The following is an 8,902-nucleotide window of genomic DNA, read 5'->3' on the forward strand; positions in this document are numbered from 1 at the left end:
ACAGACAAAACAGTAGCTGATAATTCAATTTAACAGATTTGCAGTGACCATAATTCCCATTGTCAGATCCAGTCTAGTAATGCTTAGTGCATAATAGTGTTATAGTGCAGTACATAATCTGCCACAAAGCCCATTGCATAAATGAACTTTGCAGTAGATAATAGGTGATCAAGCCGTTTTGATAAGCTTATGATTGTTTGTCTTGTAGTAATACTATCTTGAAAGAAATCTGCCGAAGGAGGATGACCATGTGTTAGGCACCCCCAAGTTCCACTTCACTACGCCTCCGATACGCCCCCTTGAACTTTGGCCGTCCCTGCGACGGAAAGCAGTTGGAGACGTCCAAAATCGGCTTTCGATTATACCGATTTGGACGACCCTTTGAGAAGGACGCCCATCTTCCGTTTTATGTCAAAAGATGGGCGTCCTTCTCTATTGAAAATGAGCCCATTAGTGACATCTTGGGGTTGTTCAGACCCTTTGCAAGAGAATCACTTGAAGCCCCAGAGCCCTGTTTACTAAGTCACGCTGTAGGCACGCACACTTCTTAGCTCGCCCTAAAAATTAGTACGCATTTACTATAGAGACACTCATTATATTCCTATGGGTGTCTCTATCATTAGCGCGTGCTAGAAATGTGCACACCTACTGCATGGCCCCCAGAGTTCTAATTTTGATGCCCTCCAAACAAGTTACATGTATTTAACTTCAATTTCACTTTGCCTTATAAATGAAACTGGTATGGAAATTATACTGTGAGTCTTTAATACTCTTGGGAATTAGCTACTGTAAATAGGTGAATGTTAAAAATGCAAATGGGGGAAGTGACTAAAGAATCTTCTTGCCAAAAAAAAAATCTGTAGGTTGTAAAATGCCAGAGTTCTCTAAGGAGGGAGACCTCAGATAGCTGCCTGATTTGCCATTCTCTAAAGTCACACTGACACCAGGGTTAGTAATCCACTGAACAAAAGGTATTATATGCTGGGACAACCAAGCCCATGTGCATTTTGTTTTGGCTTAGTAATCCAGATAAATCAGCATTTGGGAATGTGCAGCATCTCCGATATCTTTGTATTCTTTATGTACAAGGAGAAAAATGTTCATGTTTCTTGTTCTCCAGTACTGCATTGTATGTAGAGCCTGCTTCTTGGCAGCATTTGTCTGCCTATTTCTGTTAATACGTAGTCCCTTATTCTGAGTATGATGCTTGCAACAGAGGAGAGATATTCAGGTGTAATTTCTGTTTAGTGATTTATAGCAGTCTGGCTTTTTCCATTGTCCCAAATGGAAGTGTGTGGATGTTCAAAGGGCCTGGTGTAATGTTTGCATTGCTGCCTTTTTATAAACTTGAGATCACGCCATTGCCTGCAGACAAGGTCAATGTTAAACATGTTGGGGCTCAGGGCAGAAATTCAAGAGGGGGTACCAAATCTGGTAGCATTCTTTAGCTTTAGGGAGACTTGGGAGCCCAGGAAAGTACCCTGGTTAAACCCATGTAACTCCGATCCCAGCTGCAGAATGCTTCCAGCAACACTGTATACTTGGAAGTGAGGGAGGTGATGGGGACAAACAGTAACCAAATTCACAAATGCATGGGATAAAGGCAGTGAATTTCTGTATAGAAAGAACATGGAATCAAAGTAAAATTAAGGGGTCCTTTTACAAAGGTGTGCTAGCATTTTTATAGTGTGCTAAAAATAAGCATGTGCTAAATGCTAGAGATGCCCATGAGGCATATTTTCAAAGCACTTTGGGAGGCTAAGTTCCATAGGTTTCTATGGAACTTTGGGAGGCTAAGTGCTTTGAAAATGAGCCTCTATATATTCCTATGGGCGTCTCTAGCATTTAACACGCACTGATCATTAGCACGCACTGAAAACACTACTACATCTTTGTAAAAGGACCACTACCTTGTTCAGCAGACTGGATAGCCTATATATTTACTATGTTACTTTGATATTGCTGCTACAAAGGAATGAATAGAATGAGGATGGGGATGGGGGTGGGTTCCTCTCCCCCCCCCCCCCCACCTTGGATCCAGATTTGTCTGGTAAAAACCTAGTAACTTTAAAATATACTCACAGTCCACAAAGCCTCAAAGCACAAACATAACAATAATAATAAACTGTCACATCCGCAGGCTGCCCAGGGGAAAAAAAAAAAGGTTGGGCTCAGCTATAATCTGGAAAACACAGGCAGGCGCGAAGGGTACAAATACAAGTGCAATTTTCAAACTGGAGCCATAATGGTGTGATCAGAACTGCCCAAACTACTGCAGAAAAATATACTTAAAGTTTTATGTAACTGCATGTGCATGAGAGTGGAGGAGTAGCCTAGTGGTTAGGGTGGTGGACTTTGGTCCTGGGGAACTCAGGAACTGAGTTCAATTCCCACTTCAGGCACAGGCAGCTCCTTGTGACTCTGGGCAAGTCACTTAACCCTCCATTGCCCCATGTAAGCCGCATTGAGCCTGCCATGAGTGGGAAAGCACGGGTACAAATATAAAAAAAATAATGCCTTTTACTGCAGTAAGTATTTTGAAAGGAAAGGGTGCCACTTCCATAAAAGCATACTAAAAACAGCAAAGGTTGTATTCAAGAGAAAAGAGGTCTGTTTCTTTAACATTTGAAAATCTCCCCTCTTAAAAAAAAAAGGAAAAGAAATATATTAGGGCTGTAGTTTGATTGAAATGTTAATCACAGTTAATCACATGCTATTCCACCCCCCACCCCCTCCCCCAGCTCCTTCTGATGCTGGACAAGTCACATAGGGGTCCTTTTGCAAAGACTCACTAGCTAGCATTTTTAGCACATGCTAAAAATAAGCATGTGCTAAACATTAGACAGGCCCATATATTCCTATGGGTGTCTCTAGCATTAGTGTGCACTCTGGGGAAGATGCACTAAAGTCCTTGGAAGAGCCGTTCCCTTACCGATTCCATAGTGAATCGGTAGGGAACGGCCATGCATCAAGGAAATGGAATGCAAATGAGCTGCTCCTTGTAGCTCACTTGCATTCTCTATTCCCTCGGAAACCAGTCGGCCAGTCAGCCGGTCGAGCATGCGCAGAGCAGCCAAGTGTTATGCTGGTTGCTCTGCACATGCCAAAGACGTCCAAAAAGGACGTCCCTGACGAGCAGTTCTCATAGCCGCGGGCTGGAGCGCAAGCTGCAGCCGCCGGTACAGCTGGTGATCCCTGCCGCCCCACTCTCGGAAGAAGGGGGTGGATTGCGGCTGACCATGCAGACCCTCCTCCCCGGGAACGCGCGGTTCTGGGGGAAATGGGGGGTGAGAGTTGCACCAAATTACCACCACCGGCATCGGGACGTGCAAGGACGTCCAAAAAAACTATTTGGACGTCCCTTTCGATTATGCCCCCTCCAGTTCTCTCTCCGCAAATCACAGCACGTTTAGCTGACACCAGTGACAGCTAAACGCGCTGTGATTGGCTGAGAGAAACCTGGAGGGGAGCATAATCGAAAGGGACGTCCAAATAGTTTTTTTATTTGGACGTCCTCGCAGAAGAACACACATCACAAAAAAAATCTGGGAGAAAACGTCCAATTGCTCGTCAGGGCCGTCCTTTTTTTTAATGTTTCAGTGAATGACGTCCATGTTAGGCGCTTTAGAAGGACGTCCCTGACGAGCACTTGGACGTTTTTTTCCCGATTTTTTTTTGTTACACTTATAGAAGATTTTAGAGGCTGCACAGCCCCAACGAGTGGTATAGACCTCCCGTTAGATTTTCCACGGTTAGGCAATCGGAAAACGGTAATGCATCTCATTACAATACAATTTCTACACATATAATACTAATTTGCTCATCTGCATTCCGTTTTCGTTAGCTGCTATACTGATGGGACAATGCCCTTTTGTGCATGTCCTGGTTTACTACTTGCACTTTAAACTGGCTAGAACCAGTTTAAAACCCAGGTTAATGGCTCCTTAAGTTTAGTGCATCTGGCAGCCCCCCTTTAACCCCCCCCCCCTCCCCCCATTGCCCAGAGTCTCAAGGAGCTGAAGTGGGATAAAAAAAAACCAGCATGCCTTTAATCACACTGAATTGGCAAGGGCCCCTTACTGTGCAGCTACCACTAAGGACATCAAAGCATGCCTTGAAGCCAGTTCTGCAGGAGATAATCAAAGGGGTACTGTGAGCAACCACCAGGCCTCTGAAAGTAAGAATGTCATCAGTAAAAAAAAATAAAAAATTTAAAAAAGAATGCAGAAACAGGCAACAGGAAGATGAACAGGGGACTTGCTGAGCACATGCATCCATGGTCTTTGCAGTCTACACTACAAAAGTGGGGGGGAAAAAACGATAACTAAGAAGACTGCATATACACTTATTGAGAGTCCTTCCTTTTTACTTTCACATTGAAAAAAAGGCAAGAGCAGGAGTGAACTCCTATGTATTGAAACCAAAAGGGGTATACTAGGGGGTATTGTGAGCACAGACAAGAAATATGCAAACATTCTGCCAGATTCTGTATAGGTTGCCCAAAGTTGGCCATGCAGTTTGTGCAGATCACAGATCTTCATGTAAACTAGGTGATAATTATTGGCTTTAACTAGCACTTAACTGGCAGTAATTAGGAGATACCTGCAGATCTGCCCTATGCCCTATTCTATAACAGGTGTGCCTAAATTCCATAGTGCACAACTCCAAAGGGGGCATGGTCATGGGAGGGTTAAGAGAGTTCCCAGAAATTAGGCACAATGTTACAGAATACTTGCATTTGCAGGCCTAACTACCATCAGTTGGGCAGGAGCATTTATACCAGGCTTTGCCAGCTACAGCAAAAATCAGCCTGTGGCAGTGCGAGCACGTCTTTTGTGCATGGGCCGGGCCGGGCCAGTTTTTACCGCGTCCTGGAAAAAGGGCCTTTTTTTTAAAGGGGCCGGAAAATGGACATGCAGCAAAACAAAATCCAGGGTGCATCCATTTTTGGCCCGACACCTTACCGCCACCCATTGACTTAGCAGTAAGGTCTTGTGTGCTACCTAGGCGGTAGGCATACAGCGCACACACACACTGCCATCTACTGCAAGGTAAGCGCCATGCAGTAGAAAATGGAAAATATTTTCTACCATGTCTTTTCGGTGCACCCAAATTCAGAATTACTGCCCAGGGCACATGGTAGCCAGGCAGTAATGCTGATTTGGCGCGTGCTGGACACGCATAGGCCCTTACCCACCTTTGTAAAAGGGCCCCAAAGCTAGTCACAAGGGGGGAAATTCTATAAATGGCACCTAAAAAAAAAAAAAGAAATCGTCGCTGAAACAGTGCTGAGTAAGCGTATTCTATAATTGGTGCCTAGATTTAGGCACCAATTATAGAATACATTTAGTTATCTCAGCGCCTAAATCTACACACATCCATTTACACCAATGAAAATGTGGCATAAATCCCGGCGTGTAGAGTTACGTGCACTGGGCCATATTCTATAACTACGTGTATAAACTTTGGAACGCCCATTTCCCCACCCATAACTTCGATACAGAATACGCTTAGTGAGTTGTGTGGATAAATTCTAATTAGTGCCAATCAGCGCTTATTATTGCTGTTATCAGCGCTCATTAGCTTGCTAAGCTTGTTAAGTTACACACATTGTTACGGAATCCACTTGATTTTGGCATGGATCTCTAGATGCGCTATATAGAAACTGAGGGAAAATAAAGATGTCATGCCTGTGGGGCAGCACTTTACAAAACCAGAACACTGAACCAGTAATTTCATGGTAAAAATCCTGAAAGGGAACTTTAAAACAACACAGGAACGTAATTTGAAGTCAGAATGATTAAATATTTTGACACCCACCAGACAGGACTTAACAAAGATCTGGGTTTTCTAGCCCATTATAAATCATAAAATTGTACTGCTTTGTCACCTTCCTGTCTCCATGCATATCTCCCTGTCCCTCTCATCCACCTGACTCTTCCTGTCTCTCATCTATACACCCCCATCCTGTTAGACTGTCACTGAAATGCTTTGATGTTTCACTTATATATACTGTCATCTACCAACCAGTGGCGTAGGAAGGGGGGCGGTGGGGCGGTCCGTCCCGGGTGCACGCCGCTGGAGGGGTGTTGGCTCCGCTGGTTCCCTGCTCTCTGTGCCCCAGGGCAGAGAGAGCAGGGAACCAGTGGAGCTGACGCCGCTCCCAGCGACGTGCACTCGGGGCGGAGCAGCCCTCCCACCCGTCCCGTTTCCTACGTTAGTGGTAAGAATGCGCCCTGGGGGGGTGCGCATGCCGGGGGGGAGCGCCATGCTGCACTTGGGGGGGTGCGCAGCGGTGACCTGCCCCGGGTGTCAGCCGCCCTCGCTACGGCACTGCTACCAACATTTACTTATAATTTCCGATCTGATGAAGAAGGGCAACCTTCAAAAGCTAATCAAGAAATGTATTAAGTTATGTCCAATTAAAAAAGGTATCTTATTTTCTTTTCCATGTTTTATTTCTATTGATTACCTTTAAAAGTGGACTAACACGGCTACCACACCTCTCTACTCTTAAACTAAGAGGAGATCAACGAGCTGCCTATAAGAAAGGTCTGAAATCTTAGTCCAAATTTAAACGTACTGGACTCGTATTTAATTCAAAAATGTAGCACTGTTCTTCTCTTAGCAACCATTTGTCAGTATCACCACCTCTCCAGTTAATATTCAGTAACAATCTTAATTCATCGGAAGGAAGTATGACTTTTCTGAAGACAGTGTGCGCAATGGTGCGTCAATATGGCTCTATTAATACAACTCTTGTGTTCTATCACCCTTCTCTTAATTTTCCTACATAATACAGGGGCATTGTATTACATAAACATGTGTGGTATTTTACAGTGTGAGACTTATCTAGCAACAGTGGGGTAACCTTAAAATGCACACAGCCCTAAAAAGCCACAAACATAATAACCATACAACCTGCCCAGAAAAAAAAAAATAGGTTCAGCTACAATCCGGAAACATGAGCTGGTGCGAAGGTAAGAGACGAGTGAGCCTCACTGACCTATCCATTGCAATGTTTCAAACTGAAGCCGAAATGGCTGTGAGCACAGCTCTGCACATCACCCTGGGGTTGCCTCCTCCTCCCTCCTAGCCCCCATCATTATCCCGACCCTCTCCGCAGGCCCACTCACTTCCTTTCTTACCTCTACGGGAGGTCGGTCGCCAACCAGCCACAGACAACCGTCGCAACGCAGGGAGGCTCTGAAAGCCGAGTCACCGGTCCATTCAAACCCGTCACCATTCCCTTCACTCTGCTTCCTAAAGGGCTGCTTTTTGCAGTTTGCACACTAGCTACGATGATGACCTCAGGGAAGAGTCATCTGCCTACTCCTCCGCCTCACTGCCTGTCAGCTCAGGTTACTCCTCCTCCTCTCAGTCGGCTCACTTTACTTTTTTTTTTCTCTCTCTTTTTTTCAATCTTTGTAGGTCAAACCCTGCATTGGCAATTACACACCTTTCGCGTCACTCTTCTCGACTGACCGGGCTTGTAGCTAGCAGGGTGGCTCCAGAGAGAGAAGAATGACGGCTCAGGCGACCTCACACACGCCTGTTCCTCCCTCCATCCTTCCTCACGCACTCCTTAGGAGAGCCCCTTGACGTCACACACAATGTTGTGTCTGCTGCTGATGGAAGGGTTGGACTCTGCCCCTCGTGACCTTACACTGGGGAGGTGGAGAACTGAGGTGACCCCACTAGCCAATCAGGTTGCCTCCTGTGCTGGGCTCGGTTCCTCGCCGGCTTTCCTAGAGGAAATGTGGATGGTGGCGCACTGCGGTGTGGAGGGGGAAATGCTTTGCATTGTATTCCCTTCCTTTTCTCTGCAGTCATGGACTACTTTTCAGTACCGGCTGCGGGAGGGTTGTTGTTTTATTTATTTTTATTTATTTATTTATTTATTTTTGCAGTTGCTGGTTTTTGATCTACTTTCTTACGGTCTGTGCAGTTTTCAGAGATTCCAAGGTACCCAGCGGCTATCTAGCCCAGTATATGGGTTGAAGCCAGTAGGCGGAGCTTCCTGGCAGTAGGCGGGGTCATTGGTTCACCCTAAACAATAGCAAACGCTATTGAAAGCAATAGTAAAACATTAGAAATAATGGACTGCCTGTGCGTGGTCCATCTGTAAAAAGTTAAAAGCTGTTCTAGTTGGATAGGCAATGCCTTAAAAGGTGGAGGACAAACGGGATTTTTTGCTGTTGTTTTTTTTTTACTTATTAAACAGCTTTTTAATTTATTTCAAAGGTTCTCATATGTAGATATAAATATCATGAAATAAACACTGAGTATCATGAAAACAGCTTCAAAAATTACTGTAGCTTGTGGGAACAGCACTAATAATGGATGTATTCTGTGCTCATTTTTCTACACTGTTCAATACTAGTAATACATGGCCAAATTTCAGTGAGGATATCTTGTTTACTGATGGGTTCATCTTAACTGTTGTAATCTGCCTTGGAAGCCTGGTGTTATAAAGATTGGAAGTAAAATTAAACTGTCTGTTCATTGGGGCACATGGAATCACATGTTCACCTCATCTCTTGTATACGAATGGATTATTCTATTTTGAGCATGATTCAGGAACAAGTGGTTTTCAAAAGTCAAAATAATAAAAATAAATATTTTCTTTCGTGCAGATCTCTTATTTGTTTAAACATAACTAAATGGGCTATAAGCCCTAATGCAGTCCATTGGTTTTCTTCTATTTTGTCCTTGTGATGACTTATACTGTGCCAAAACTGGAAATACAGTGAGACAGAATAATAGAATTCAGTAGCACCCAAAACTTTTTTTTTGTTACATTTGTACCCCACGCTTTGGCAGGCTCAATGCAGCTTACATATTGTATACAGCTACTTATTTGTACCTGGAGCAATGGAGGGTTAAGTGACTTGCCCAGAGT

At 44.3% G+C, this 8,902-nt stretch overlaps 1 protein-coding gene across 1 annotated transcript in view; it reads right to left on the reverse strand.

Annotated features, from left to right (window-relative positions):
* The window catches only part of LPIN1 (lipin 1), a 176,344-nt gene extending 169,052 nt beyond the window's left edge, over nucleotides 1-7,292 (reverse strand). Inside the window, exon 1 of the mRNA XM_030198855.1 lies at nucleotides 7,149-7,292. The gene's annotated coding sequence lies outside the window, so the exon portion shown is untranslated. The remainder of the gene's footprint in view (nucleotides 1-7,148) is intronic.
* Nucleotides 7,293-8,902: the final 1,610 nt, after the last annotated feature.

The sequence above is a fragment of the Microcaecilia unicolor genome, chromosome 3 (genome assembly GCF_901765095.1).
Source record: "Microcaecilia unicolor chromosome 3, aMicUni1.1, whole genome shotgun sequence".
Lineage (NCBI taxonomy): Eukaryota > Metazoa > Chordata > Amphibia > Gymnophiona > Siphonopidae > Microcaecilia > Microcaecilia unicolor.